Source organism: Beta vulgaris, chromosome 5, assembly GCF_026745355.1.
Source record: "Beta vulgaris subsp. vulgaris cultivar EL10 chromosome 5, EL10.2, whole genome shotgun sequence".
Taxonomy (NCBI): domain Eukaryota; kingdom Viridiplantae; phylum Streptophyta; class Magnoliopsida; order Caryophyllales; family Amaranthaceae; genus Beta; species Beta vulgaris.
The window spans coordinates 11,021,779-11,037,521 of NC_079206.1; positions in this window are offsets into that span (position 1 = coordinate 11,021,779).

The following is a 15,743-nucleotide window of genomic DNA, read 5'->3' on the forward strand; positions in this document are numbered from 1 at the left end:
AATATCTAATATATATCTTATGAAAAATCTAAAATATTTGTACTTGAAAGAAAGATTTAGAAGTTAGGATACAACAATTATAATTATGTAATATGTGCATGAGTTTAAAAGGGAGTCAAACAAATGAGCTCCACTCAAGATATTAGAAAAGGTAGAAACAAAGGGTTCTACCAAGGCGAATGAGAGACATGAGCTTTCACAAACTTGTACAATTAATTATCAATGAAAATGCCACTAGTAGAAAAAAGACGATTTGCGTCACCCTATTTGCGTCGCATAAAAGGCAAAACGACGCAATAACGTAATTTGCGTCGCACACAAAGAGGAGTGCGACGCACAACATGGTTACATAAGCACCAGATATGTCCCATTTGCGTCGCACATGCCTTACATGCGTTGCAAAAGCCAAATGTGCGTCGGATACCCTGACACATGCGACGCAAATCGTCTCTACATTTAAAAAAAAAATCAAACTATCTGCGTCGCACGTCTTTTAGGTACGTTGCAAATTACCCAATTTGCAACGCACCTATTCAATGTGCGGCGCATATTAAGGCCACTATACCCTTTTATTTCAGAACCCTACCCTCACACGCCTCTCCCTCCCTCTCAATTCTTAGCGCCTCTCTCTCTCTCTCTCTCTCTCTCTCTCTCTCTCTCTCTCTCTCTCTCTTCTCTTCAAACCCCTCCATCTCCGTCGAACACATCAAATTCTAAACTCCGCCGCTTCAAACACAAACAACGACATCACATTCGAAGTAAGCAACGAATGAAAATTGAAAAAACACCAACCCTTTCTCAGATCTAACGTTCGAAGAAGAGCACCGAATTTCGTTCGTTCCATTTCGCGATTCTCAGGTATTTTTAGTTCAAATTTTATTCTGAATTTCTTTATTTTGCCCTATTTATGTTTATTTTTTAAATTTGAAGAACGAGATTTGAAGAACGAGATTTGAAGAAGAACGAGATTTCTTTCTGTTAGATCTGGTTTTTGGCGATTTGAAGAAAGAGATTTGAAGAACGAGATTGAAGAACAAGATCTGTTTTTTCGGCGATTTGTATTTTTTTTGAAAAATATATTTAGTGAAATTTTTGTCGGTTAGATCTGGTTTTTTTTATTAGGTTTAGTTTTTTAATTTCGTTTTTTTATTGTATGTTAGATCTGAATTTTTTATTTTTGATATTTGTTAGACAATTTGTACCCTTGAGGTTCACTGGTTATTATTATCTCGTTTAATTTCGTTTTTGTTAGATCTCATTTTTTGTTGTATGTTAGATCTGGTTTAATTATTATCTCGTTTTTTAATTATCGTCATTGGCTTCACTGGTTAGATCTGGTTCTTTTAATTTTTGTCTCTTTTCTTTTTCCTCGAATGCAGTACTAAAGCATTCATGCTTTGGTACTGCGTTTTTTTATTTTTTACATTAGGTCATTTGCATCGCACATGGCGCAAGGTGCGACGCAGATGACTGATTTGTGTCGCACCCCGTACGTACTATGTGCGACACAAATTCCCCTTATATCCCCTTATATCCTATAGTTTGTACGAGCTGGGAAGACCAATTTGTGTCGCACCATATACAACGTGCAACGCAAATAGCTAAAACATCTGCGTCGTATCCACATACGACGCAGATCAGTTCTAGGTCATCTGCGTCGAGACCTGTGCCGTCGGACCCAAGTCCGACGCAAATAGGGGTCCCAGGTCCAACGCAAATCGACCTTTTTCTACTAGTGTGCAATTTTATGATACTATTCGGGTCCATCAAAACTTTCGTGTGCGCCACATATTTTATCATGTTAGCAGAGCCGCAAAAGTGATTACGAAGAAGATCGAAGGCCCGAAAGATGGAAATCAAGCTTTTAAGAAGAGACTTGAATGACACAATCAAGGTAAGAATCTAATACAAATTTCAAAGAAGATAATTCAAAAGGTATGGAGATGAAATAAAGGAGTTTTAGGAGAAGACAAAAATGGAAGATATGTTTGAAAATTAAAATATGATGGTGGAGACAAAAAAAGGATGAGATAGCTTTTGAGAAATGTTGAATATTAAAATGTAGGATAAGTTGGATGGTTCATGATATGAACATCAACAAATGAAATTAACATTGGAAGAAAAGAAAAGAATGAAAAAAATGAGAGAATATTGGTGACAAGAGCACCAATAGTTGGGAAGAAGAAGAAGAAAAAATGAAAAGAAAAAGGAGAAGAAGAAGGGGAAAAAAAAGGTTCAAGAGAAAGATTTTTGGAGTTTGCTAATAACATGAGCATTAATAGAGATGATTGGTGACATAAGCATAAATGAAAGGATGAAATTGGATAAAGATATGTGAAGAAGAAAAATGAAAAAGTTCAGATTAGGGGGAGTAAGTTGGTAACATGTGTACCAACACAAAACATTGAAGATCAAGAAAATGTGATGAAGAAACAAAGGTAGGATGGTTGGTAATCAACAAGATGAAAAGAAGAAAATGGAAGATCAAGGTGGTTGGTGACGTAGGCACCAACGAGGATGAGAACGAGAAGAAAATTTCAAGAATCAAGTTTGGAGATAGTTGATGACAAGTGCATCAACAAGACTTTCAAGAGACCTTTGGAAAAAGCATGATGAAGTAAAAGAATTTTCAAGATTAAAGGGGAGTGTTAGAGATTAATCTAGAAAATTCTAAATATTTGATAAAAAAAATGTGAGAAAACTATCTAATGTGTATCTAAAATTATCTTGTGAAAAATCTAAAATATTTATACTTGAAAGAAAAATCTAGAAGCTAGGATACAACAACTATAAATATGTAATATGTGCATGAGTTGAAAAGGGAGCCAAACAAGTGAGCTCCAGACAAGATATTAGGAAAGGTAGAAACAAAGGGTTCTACCAAGGTGAATGCTGAGAGACATGAGCTCTCACAAACACACTTGTACAATTAATTATCAATGAAAATGCAATTTTATGATACTATTCAGGTCCATCAAAACTTTCGTGTGCGCCACAGATTCTATCAGCTTTGTCACAATCAACAAGGCCGCAAAGTTCAAACAGGTGATCCTCCATCCAAACTTGTACGTACCAAAGAGAGTAAGGTATGTGCCATGAAATGAGCCACTTTATTACAAGCTTTATGAGCAAAACTAATAGAACAAAACTCAAATAAATTCTTAAAAACTAAAATGTCATCAACAATGACTTAAGTACTCGAATGAAGATGTATCTCTTTTGTTAGCATATTGACCACCCGAAGGCATTCAGATCCAACTTCAATATTTCTAAACCTAACATCATATGCGCATATTCGAGACCAAAGTAGATAGTTGAAGCTTCGGCATACTCAGCTTGTCAATCGACTTGTTTATACTCTCCACTAGCCATTAGGACCTCCCCCATGGTGTCACCATCCCAAGCCCACAACTTCTATTACGGACTCCAACATCAGTGTTCATCTTGTATGGCGTGCTAGTGGGTTTCTTCCAATGTTCCTAGGGAGATTCAGCACTATGTCCTCAAACATCCTCCCTCTACATGGCCATCTCGTACTCGCTTAAGAGTTTCATTACCTTATCACACACCATTTTCACCTCAATCCTTTTCTTCTAAAAAATCCACCCAAGTGTTTATGATGTTCCACGCAACCCAAATCAACATTATTGTTGCTTCCCAAGCCCTCGGTAATCCACGATTTAACTTCATGAGAAATTGAATTGAATCTGTCTTGTTGTGATTTGAGTAACTTTGTGTAATTGTGCATCAACAATTACCACAATCACAAATTGGAAGTGGATCAACTTCATCAAGATTGTCCCAAACTCTTTTGATATTGGTGAAAAAATAGTGAAACACTAAATGTACCTTGCTTCATATCATCAAGAGATTGTTGTAGAGCATACAGAAGAGCTCCAGTGTTGCATCAAAACGTTCTTCAAGATTCAACTATATATCTCATGATGTGTGAAAATACAACACACTTAGAGCCAAATTTTGATCCAAAACTCCAAGAGTATTCCATGAAATCAACATGGAATTACACCTTTCCCAAGCTCCCAACTCTCTTATACCCGGTGCAGGCTTGTGAACAATTCCGTCAATAAATCCTAATTTGTTTTTAGTAGATAAACTGATCATCATTGACCTTTTCTAGTCAGTGTAAGATTCACCATTTAATTTCTCAGAAACAAGCTAAAATTTAATCATCAAAAGGATGATGAAAAACAGTGAAGGACAAATCATTTGTTTAGTTCGTAGAGTATTATCACTAGTTGCTTCCATTGATGACTGAAATTGAGAAAAATTGAAGTAACGAAGAAATGAGAACTGAATTAAGATTGTCATGAAAATTCTCAATTGAAACAAATTGAATCAATTGAAAACGGACAATCAATAATAAGAAATATAGATCAAGAAATGACAATTCTCATAAAAACGAGCTGAAAAAATCGAGAAAACTTTGAGAAAATGAACTGAACAATTCTGAGAAAAAGAGATTGAACTCCAGCGAAGTACATCTAGCATCTAGGATTGAATCTGGTAGCTCTGATACCATGTATTTTTTATAGATTAAGTTTAGAGGAATATTTAATCAAAGAACACGGAGATTTTAATCTTCGTCACTCTCATTATTGAGCTCAGATTCTTAGAACTACTTTATTCATTGTAAGAGAGAAAATACATAGAGAATTCTTACAATTGAGAATGAGAGAATAAATAAATAACTGAATTAACTAATCCAGAAAGTAAAACAATATTTATACAAGGCTTATTACAAGAGCAATAACTAACTGCATCAGAGTCAGTTAGTCAGGAGATTAAGGTGAAACGCAGCTAGGATCAAGTGTAGATGAAGTAGTTGATGTGGCATCAATCTTGTGATTGAGATTTGTTGTAGTAATCTCATCACTCCTTAGTAACAACTTTTATAGAATAGTTTTTCAGTGGAATATTATCCCCTAATGAATAATATTTAGGTTATTTCAACTTTGAAATTCCAATTAAATGCAGTTCATAGTTAACTACAAAAACTTACGTACAACTGGTATACAAGTTCGAATTCGAAATTAAAGAACAACAATATACAATAGGATTGCACATATGAAGTAGTTTGATTTGTGGATCCTCCCTTTCCAAATATGATAATGGATATCAAATACGATTGACTAATAAGTGGTTAGTTAAAGTGACCTAACGTACATGGCTCATAGTATTATTAGGAGTCGAGAATAAATAGTAACTCGCAATACATCTTTTTGTTTTGTTTACAATTTTCTTACCCCAATATTTTAAGGGCTTTGATGTCTATAAAGAATATTTTACTTGCTACTTTTTGAGAGATGGATGTCTTTTTTAACTTGCTATGCATTTCTTTCATTTGGTAACCATGATCCTACATAAAACTGTCGAAGTTTTCCTTTACTATTGTCCTCTTTTTACCTATAACTCTCACATCTTTGTACGATTTTCCATGAACTTTTAGTTAATCTCCATCACTTTTTTTTCTAATCTTCTAAAATTTTGTGCCTATAGCAATGTAGTATCTAAAGATAGATGTAGGATCTGTTCTATTCAATTTAGTATTACTTATTTAAACTTATATGAACTTATCGGAACATATTTAAATTTATTACTAGTCCTTGTTAGACCTAATCTGAACATTTTGATATAAGACCTTAATTTATGAGACTGTCAAACCTTATTTTATTAAACTAAACGAATCTAAATTTATTAAACCTTATGAGTCCTTATTAGACTTTATTTGAACTTAACTAAATTTTTTTTTCTGCTAAAGATTTAAAATAAGATAAACAAAACATACCATACCACTAGTATAAAAGTGATGGCCACTGGTGCGGGCTGGGCGGGCCAGACCGTGGGCCGTAGCGGGCTGGGCTGAGATTTCACGGCCCAGGACCGGACCATGAAATTCATGGGTTGGGTGGGCTGGTCTGCGGGTTGAAAAATCTTGGCCCACACCGTCTGTTACCGGTTTTCACGGTTCGAGAAGCGGTTCTGGCGGTTCGTGGGTCTAGTGGGCTGGACCGGGCTGGCGGGCCGGCATGAGATATTTTTTTTCAAAATTATTTAATCATTGAAATTATTCATTATTGTTATATAAAATCTTTAAAATGAATAAAAATATATACAATTATTAAAATTAATGAATAATTTCATTATTTTAAAATTTGATTGAATTATAATATATGCAATTTGATTAAAATATATACAATTTGATTAAAATATACACAATTTGGTTCAATGATAACTTGGATTGGGCTGGTCTGGTTCATGGGTTGGGCTGGACCGGTTTCGTGGTTCGGGCTGGGCGGTTTTAGTAGCGGGCTTTAGTGGGTTGGGCTCAAGAAATCTGGCCCACAGCCCGCCCACCAATTTCACGGTTCGAGCTGGGCTGGACCGGGCTTTTTACGAGCCCGACCCACACGGCCCACGAGGTGGGCTGGGTTGGATGGGTTGGATTGACCCGCAATGTTGGCCATCTCTAGACTATAAAGAGTACCCCTGTAGGACTAAAATTGGTTGAGAATTGCAACGTGTACAAGTCATCAACCTTGACTCCCCGGTCCCACCAAAAAAAAGTACAATCCTTGACTTTGCTAATAAAAGGTGAACCTCTATTATTGTTCGATCCAAAAGTCCCAATCAAAAAAAGTACACCTAATAATTCATTATCTATCGAAATTATTCTTGACGAACATGCTTGGTAGCTGCATAGTAACAAATTTAAACCTCTATTCCCGACTCTATAAATAGGTGCGTGAGTGTCACAGACAAATTTGGACCAACATTGAACCAACTCTCGCAACATCTAAATACATGTTCATAGGAGCCGATTATGGGTATAACTCTACTTTCAGCTTCTTAGTCTCTCTTATACTTAAATTGCTTCACTTGAATAATCGAGGCACAAAAACATGTTATTAGTCGCCATTTTTTGCCTTCTCCTATATCACAATGCTACCCTCTTTCAAGAACTTGCGATATTTAACGGGTTAGCAATGAAGTACGTGATATTGTGGAATCTGAGGCATCCCGATTTCCAAAACGATTTTGTTATCGAAACCCCAACTGTTTTCGTGCTAATGAAGCTTCGGATTAGCTGTGACCTGAGGATTTCCTCATTTGAGTCAATATTACTAACTAGTATCTTAAACCATCATTCTGTTTTAAGTACTTTTTTGATGATTACCGGAATTGGTACGATCTTGCGTTGGATATGGCGTTGTTTGGTGTTTGTTGTTCCAACTGCATATTTCATTGCAGGTGATAGTCAAATGAAGATGAAAGGTCGATCAAGGAAGACAAACATTCTTCGTTAGTGTATGCAAGAAATATGGGCCGATCAAACAAGTGCCATGAATTCCAGATTTTGTTTATATACTACCTTCCTCTGCCTTTATTTTTACACAAGAGTTTAGGAGAGGAGGTAAGGACCATAACTTTATAAGGATTAAAGGATATGATAAAATTTGGAAATTGTGCGTATGAAGAGGACGATAATGAAGGAGTATAATATGGCAAGTAAAAAAATACTGAAGGAGTATATAACTACAATAATTTGCAGACCAGAATAATAAGGTTGTTTTCTGTAGATTTTCTACAAGAGGTCATTCGAGAAGAAAGATGAAGATCAGGCTATAATGCTAGACTTGCAAAACATACATTTGTAATATTTTTTTTTATTTACCCTAATAATGGGTTTTTCTGTGATATGTTTTAGTGCTTTCTCGGTTGTACCCTAATATTATTTCTTCCAAGTTGTATCCTTGGCTAGGGGTGAAAGTTCGTGTGCGGTTTGGATTAGGGCCTAATCCAATCTGATCCGAATAAAATTTGGATTTCAATTTTTCAATCCGAATCCAAACCAATTAGGGTTTGAATCCGATCCGAATACTCTAGATTGGATCCGATCCGAAAATCGATTTTTTAAAAACTTTAATTTTTCGATGAAATAAATTAAGCACAACAGCAGCCTAGTAGACTTAGGAAATGAGGAATTAAGTGCAGTTAGTGCTTTAGGGGAAGGATTGAAGTTCTATGTGTATTGGACTATGGAGTAGGTTTTTTTATAATAAAAAATCAGTTAAGCACTTAAGCCCAATCCACATACATAATACAAGGCATATTACTATTCGGTTATATTGGATTTTTGGATCCAATTACCCTCAATCCAATCCGATCCGAAAATCCAATTTTCCAAAAATTCTCAATCCGAATCCAATCCAAACACAGTCCGAATCCGATCCGAATTACTAATTTGGATTGGATTGGATTGGATTTTGGATTTTATCCGAATAACTTTCACCCCTATCCTTGGCCATTTTATATGTTATATGTTGTGCCTTTCTGTTACGTCAATGTTAAGTTTATTGTTAAATTGCCTTCCTAACGTAAGTATAAGAATTGAAAATCAGAAGAAAATGAAAAACTTTGTGTTGACGTAATTTTTAATTTTTAGATTATGTGAACAGGCCGGGTCCTGATCTTTTTGGGGCCCTAGGCAAAATAACAAATTTAGGGCCTTTTAGAAAAATGCAATTTCAGTAACTCTTCAACAAGTTTCTCTTTTTTCTCTTTTCACTTCTACATAAATGTTTGTTAGGCAACATATTTGCAAATGAAAAATAAATTCAACACTCAAATCATATTACAAGAAATAATATAGAAAATTAGAATGGAATGACAACATCTCGACCAATGTGCAAACAAGAAATCCGACGGGCAGTAATGAATTGCGGAGCTCCGGCAAGGCGGCAACAAAGGGACCGGACCATCTTTAGTGAGGCAAAGGAACTCCAACAAAATACATGCAATTTCTTAATAGACGGCAGCAAAAATTCCCAAAAGAAGTTCTTAATTTCGAAATTTCTTAACAATTGATTAAGAGTAAAAGTTATGAGTAATCCATTATATAAATGCAATTTTCTCCTAAATTGTGGAAAATAAACATTCTCGTTGCCATATTCACGAGAAGGATAACAACTATAATCAGGGAAATATGGGAATTTTCCATGAGTTTAATGGTGGTTAGCGAAATTTTGGGAATTAAAAGAAAATTTTGGGAATCGAAGAAAATTAAATTTGGATTTGGAAATGAGAAGATGAGAAGGCGGTTTGGTGAGGTGAAGCGTGTGTTCTTCTGTTTTCCTTAACCTTCCTTTGGCAGCGATTTTTTTTATCTTTTTCTATTAATGAGAAAAACCAGAGGATTGGGGCCCTTTAAGGTTTGGGCCCTGGGCCATCGCCCCTCTAAACATCCCTCAGGGCCGGGCCTGTATGTGAAAATGGGCCTGGGTAACCCAATAAGGAGGAGGAGAGTTTAGCCCACTTACAAGCTAGGAGGTTCCATCCTAAAACCATTGGTGATAGGAGGAGTAACTCCTAATCTTATAAAGTGGTTTATTCTCTCCTCTTTCTCCAATGTGGGACACTCACAAGTGGGCATTTCATGGGTTTCAAGTTTCAACACACCCCCTCACTTGTGAGTGTCTTTAGAATTTAGAGCTAACTGGAAAGGTAATCAGAAATAATCCTCTTAGGGGCTGACACCTGTCGAGGTGAACCCTTACTCAGTTGCTTGATTAGAGGCCCAGTTTAGAAAAGACCCACAACCCGAGCTCTGATACCATGTTAATTTTTAGATTATGTGAAAATGGGCCTGGGTAACCCAATAAGGAGGAGGAGAGTTTAGCCACTTACAAGCTAGGAGGTTCCATCCTAAAACCAATTGGTGATAGAAGGAGTAACTCCTAATCTTATAAAGTGGTTTATTCTCTCCTCTTTCTCCAATGTGGGACACTCACAAGTGGGCATTTCATGGGTTTCAACAGTAATCAAGGGGTACCACATAGAACAAATAAAAGTTGAAGAGTGCTAATTGGAAGAAGAAAAAACATAAACGCTAACACAAAGATACCTTATAGAAAACCCATTAATAATAATGATGGAAGGTCTTGTGATCAAATACTATACTTTCTTGTTCTGTAAACAATAGCGACAATTTCACTTTTATACTTGTTTTTTTGAATTAGTAAGATGAACCTTTGAGATATCCTCGCACATGGCCTGGTCTAGAGGCTCAAAACATGGAAGGGGGAAAAATTATAAGGAGAATCCTCCTCTAAGTATAGCCGTCACTAGGTTAGATTCGAACCCATGACCTATGAGGTAAAATCCCCACCAAGTAAGCCAAACTAAGTTTGGTACTTTTACACTACTTACATTTTACATACTTCCTCCGTTTCATATCACTCGCTATACTTCTCATTTCACAAACACCTAGGTAATTTTTGGAGAAGATAAAGGTAGAGAGTAAAAAGAAAAGGGACACATGTGAGAATAGAGAGATAGAGAGAGAAAGTAAGAGATAGAGAGAGTTTATTGCCCAAAAAGAAAATGTAGCAAGTAATGTAAAACTTCCTACAATAGAAAATATAGCGAGTATTATGAAAAGGAGGAAGTACTTCACTTTAGTTACAAATTATATAGTACATCTAGACTCTAGATACGTTGTACACCCGGGGACAGTTAACTATTTATATCCACGTGCACTTTGTTTTATCACTTAATGAAGCTTGCCTCACTGGTCTTCCACATGCATAATAAAATCCTGCTCTTTTCAACTTATTTTTACTTAATTAACTTATCCAAACTTATCTGAACTTATCAATTTTTATTAGAACTTATTTTGTGAGTTAGACCTTATTTGCTGGTTTATTTTAAATGAACTTAATATACCTTATTGGGCTCTATTCTCCTCGACTTATTAAAATAAGTGTCAATAAATATAAGTTAAATAAGTTATAGGAAAAAAAGTTAATGTAGCCTACTACAGTTAATACATAGGGAAAACGATTGTTATCTTGTAAATAATTGTTTATTTATACTTGTGAATTTGGCACAAAGTAGAAGTGGCTTACTAGAATACCTTGAATCTGATGTGTTTTTTGTCTGACGACACTACCAAGTGCAAGTTGGAGATGGGTGGGGACAAATAAGAGATTGTATATCTTCAGTTGTAGATTAAAATCTTCAGTTGAAAATGTCGTATTTGCTTGTAGTTGTAGATGACAACAAAGTACCAAGAATGCAAAGCAGCTATATTTCACAAGCCTCCAGTTAGAGATGGCCAACAGTGCGGGCCAATCCAGCCCATCCAACCCAGCCCACCTCGTGGGCCGTGTGGGCCGGGCACGCAAAAAGCCCGGTCCAGCCCAACTCGAACCGTGAAATTGGTGGGTGGGCCGTGGGCCAGATTTCTTGAGCCCAGCCCACCAAAGCCCACTACTAAAACCGCCCAGCCCGGACCACGAAACAGGTCCAGCCCAACCCATGAACCAGACCAACCCAGTCCAAGTTATTATTGAACCAAATTGTGTATATTTTAATCAAATTGTATATATTTTAATCAAATTGCATATATTATAATTCAGTCAAATTTTAAAATAATGAAATTATTCATTAATTTTAATAATTGTATATATTTTTTATTCATTTTAAAGATTTTATATAACAATAATGAATAATTTCAATGATTAAATAATTTTTAAAAAAAATATTTCATGCCGGCCCGCCAGCCCGGTCCAGCCCAATAGACCCACGAACCGCCAGAACCGCTTCTCGAACCGTGAAAACCGGTAACAGACCAGTGTGGGCCAAGACTTTTCAACCCGCGGACCAGCCCACCCAACCCATGAATTTCACGGTCCGGTCCTGGGCTGTGAAATCTCAATCCAGCCCGCTCCGGCCCACGGTCCGAACCGCCCAGCCCGCACCAGTGGCCATCACTACCTCCAGTTAATTTAGCAATGAATATTGGGGATTTTTACAAAAGAAAACTTTAGTGATCTTTAAAGTTAATGAAAGTTTAAGACAATCACGTCCAACAAGCGGGGGATGAGAAAAATAAAGCCGACAAATTGTCGTTGGCAAAAAGGACATATCCTACACAAAAGCTCAAGCAGGTGACTGTACGAATCAATAGACTTCCAAATTTCTTGGTAAGGTCATTGAATATGCCAGTTTATTCGTTGGTGTGGGCCTGTGGGGTCAGCGGTACCGATGTATAACTAATCGGCTTCTGTGAATAAACATTGTTAAGAGCACTCCCAATGGTGATATAACTAATCGGCTTCTGTGGGCCTGTGAGCTCATGTATGAGAAATGATAAAACGCTAACAGCTATAGACACTTTTGTCTATAGCAAAAGCTAACATCCATGTTGCAACATATAATTAGCATACATGTCACAATATTATTTATCCAAAACAAATTACTTTTTTGCAATTTTAACTTATATCTCAAGAAATATATTTTTGAAAATAATAAAAAATATACCAATATTCATATATTTTTTTTTTTAGCCTAGTTTTATTTTTTCACCACTCTTAGTTTTAGACTTTTTAGGGTTTTAAGGAGGTTTAGCCTCCATAGATTAGTTTAGGAAGAAAAGGGAGGAAACTCAAAGAAAGATGGAAGATTGTAGATTCAAGGGTGACATTTGTATCGAAACTTTCAACCATTAATCAATGAGCATTTCTTACTCTTTCTCCTCTTTTATTGTTTTATTTTCATTGTTTTTCTTAGATTAGTTGTTCTTGATTAGTTTAATTATTTATGATTTATTTTATTTAGTTTAATGTTAGATTAATGATTATTATCATGTTATTAAAGTTTAATTTCTCTAAAGTCCTCATTTTTGTATTTATGGAGTAGTTTGTTGGTTAGGGTTTGGTGAAAACCCAACCATGATTGAATTGGGCATTTGAAATTGGATTTAGAGATTTTTGTGATTAAATTATTGCTTGTTTAGCTCTTCTAATCTATGTTGCATTCTCTTTGAATCAAGCGCCTGATTTCATGGCTTATAAGGGTCACAAGGCTTCGTCTCTTTTATATTAGTGTTCTTCTTCTAATTTGGTTTTTTCTTCCATCATCCGAAAGGATGTTGTAGGCTGGTCCTATATTAAGAACCAGACATAGTTTTTCTTTCCTATAACAAAAAAAAGGATCGTTGTTCTAATGGTATGGCTTTTTATCTCCCACATGGGAAACCAAAGTTCAAATTTTGGTGAAAGGAAAATTTTCAATATTATTGTGGGGGGCAGGTTGGGGTTTGTTGGACCTCTGGGTGGGTGGCCTTATATGAGGGCAGCTCAGAAGAAATTTACCTTATCATTTTCGAAAGAGAGACCCCAAAAAAAAGACGATCCAAATACTTCAATGAAAAAACGAATATCCAATCAAAAGTTTCTATAGAAGGTACAGTCGTTTAATATAGGACTTGGCAACTTTGACTTGAAGAATCAGATCTTACATATATTGTCATTTTGATAGATTAAACTTATATACTCCCTCCATTCTTTATTAGTTTATTTATTTTGACTTTTCACATTATTGATGTAAAACTTTAAGTAATAATATCTTTAATTATGTATTTGTAAAAATTATAAAAATTTGATATTACAAAACTACATTTTGAGACGAATCAAACAATATCCCACATGATTATATTTTTCCTTATACATAAAGCACAAATAATGGTCAAAGTAATAAAAATGAATAGTGTTAAAAGTCAAAGTGAGTAAACTAATAAAGAACGTAGGAAGTAATAAAATTGCTTCATTAAAACTATATAATAGGATTATATAACAAAACTGTTTTTGCAAAACTCTGTTTCTATTATGATTTTGAGTGATATAATAGTCTGAATCAGATTGGACTTACACCCAAAAAATACCAGACTCCCAATATGTATGACAACTTGAATCACTAAAGCGCCCACTTGGAGAACTGAAATTTGTCGAGAATTGCATACCCAACATCAATCTTGACTCTCAACAAAAAAGACAAATCTTGAAATAGCTTTTCAAAGGTGAACCCTTTCAGTGATTGGATATGAAGTCCCAATTAAAGTGTTTTTGGGATAAATTGAATTGATTGAGTTGGGCTGAAGTAAACTGGACTCAAAACTATGAGTTTTTATTGAATTGAATTAAAGTATAAAGAAGGGAAGGGGGATTCAAACTTGTGACCTATCGTTCACATCACCTCAATCTTAACCACTAATCTAAGACATTATTCTTGGTACTAAATTGAAACTGTACCCAAAAAAAAGTTATTTTTTAAGTTGTTGACCAACGTCCCACATGATTGATAATGTTCAGTAGCCAAGACAAACTTTATTCGATTCTATAAATAGGCACATGAGAGAAATATGGACCAACATTGAACAAATTATTGTAAATTCTAATGAAAACCCATAAATTTCAACATGTTAATAGGAGTCAATTTGAACTTGCTTCATTTGAAGAATCAAGGTGTAAAAACCATGTTAGTCGCCAATTTTGCCTTATCTTATGTTCCTTCTTACCAAAGTGCTAACCTAAGATTGTTAAGTTGTTGCCTTAATTTTTGTCAAGAACTTATGATGATTTATAGGAAGAGTATGAAATAATAAAACTTGTGGCTTTCAAGGTAATTCTATCTTCACAATGATTTTGTTCTCAAAATCCTATATGTTTTGCGTTGATGAAGCTCGACATTAGATGGGATCTGAGGTATTCCCATACTCGAGCCATTTATGTGCATCATAGCGGGTTACTGGACCTATTTGAGTCGATCTTGCAACCTATTATCTTAAACCCATATTATGTTATGTGTACTTTTTTGATGATTATTGGAATAAGTATGATTTTGCGTTGGATATGCCGTTGTTGGGTGTTAGTTGTTCCAATTGCATCTCTTCATTGCAATTAATAGTCGAAGGAAGAAAAAATTCTTCGTTTGTGTATGAGAGAAATATGGACCAAATATCGAGCAAAGAAGGCCCGTGATTTTCAAATTCTGTTCATTTGGCTATATCAATTTCCAGACTGATCAAGCTGATTTTTGTAGAATTTATACAATAGGGCAATTGTGGGAAAGATGAAGATCAGAATACAATAACAAACTTGCAAACATGCTTCGGTAATAGTTAATTACTGGCTTTTGAAAAAAATAATGATAAAGAAAATAATTTTTCCAAATAATACACGATCAAAAGTCTTATCATCAATGTTATACTTCATTTATTCTTTAAAAATTACAAGTGTTTAGTCTCATTGGTTGGCAAGTAAACTCATATCCTTCAAAATGTTCTTCTTTGGAGACTTGTGCAACGATTCCTTAATTTTGCAATCGAACGTGAGCTCCGTTCCCAAACCTGCATAAAAAGGAACCAACTCTGGAGGTCTAGATGGTGGTTCCCCCTCCGAAACTTAAGTCATATATCATGTAAGGAAAAGGAAAGTAGAGATAGAAAGAGAAAGTGAGAGAATATTTTAATAGAGTAATGGCACATTGTTCAATGAGTTACCCTCTTTTTCTGATTTCAAGGAGACTATTTATAGTGTTTGGGATATGAAAGCTATCATTTGAGGTCACCCTAAAATAAGAGCACCTGATTGGCTGGGAAATCAGATTGTGACATGTAGCAAGCAATGCTTGGGAGTTGGACCCTCAATATTCCTTCAGGTCGAAAATGGGCTTTTCTCCTTTAATCAGTAAAAACCCTTAAAAATGACCACCTTTTTCCTCTTTTTAGTGGGACACGTGGATGTTTTTTATTGGTCCACGTGTCTCTTTATGAGCCTTTAATTGTTTAGGCTACAACATTTGCCCCCTAAAAGGGGATTTTACCATTAAGAAGGTTAACGCCCTTTGACTTGAGAAATTAAAGTTACCTTATTTTCAAAAGA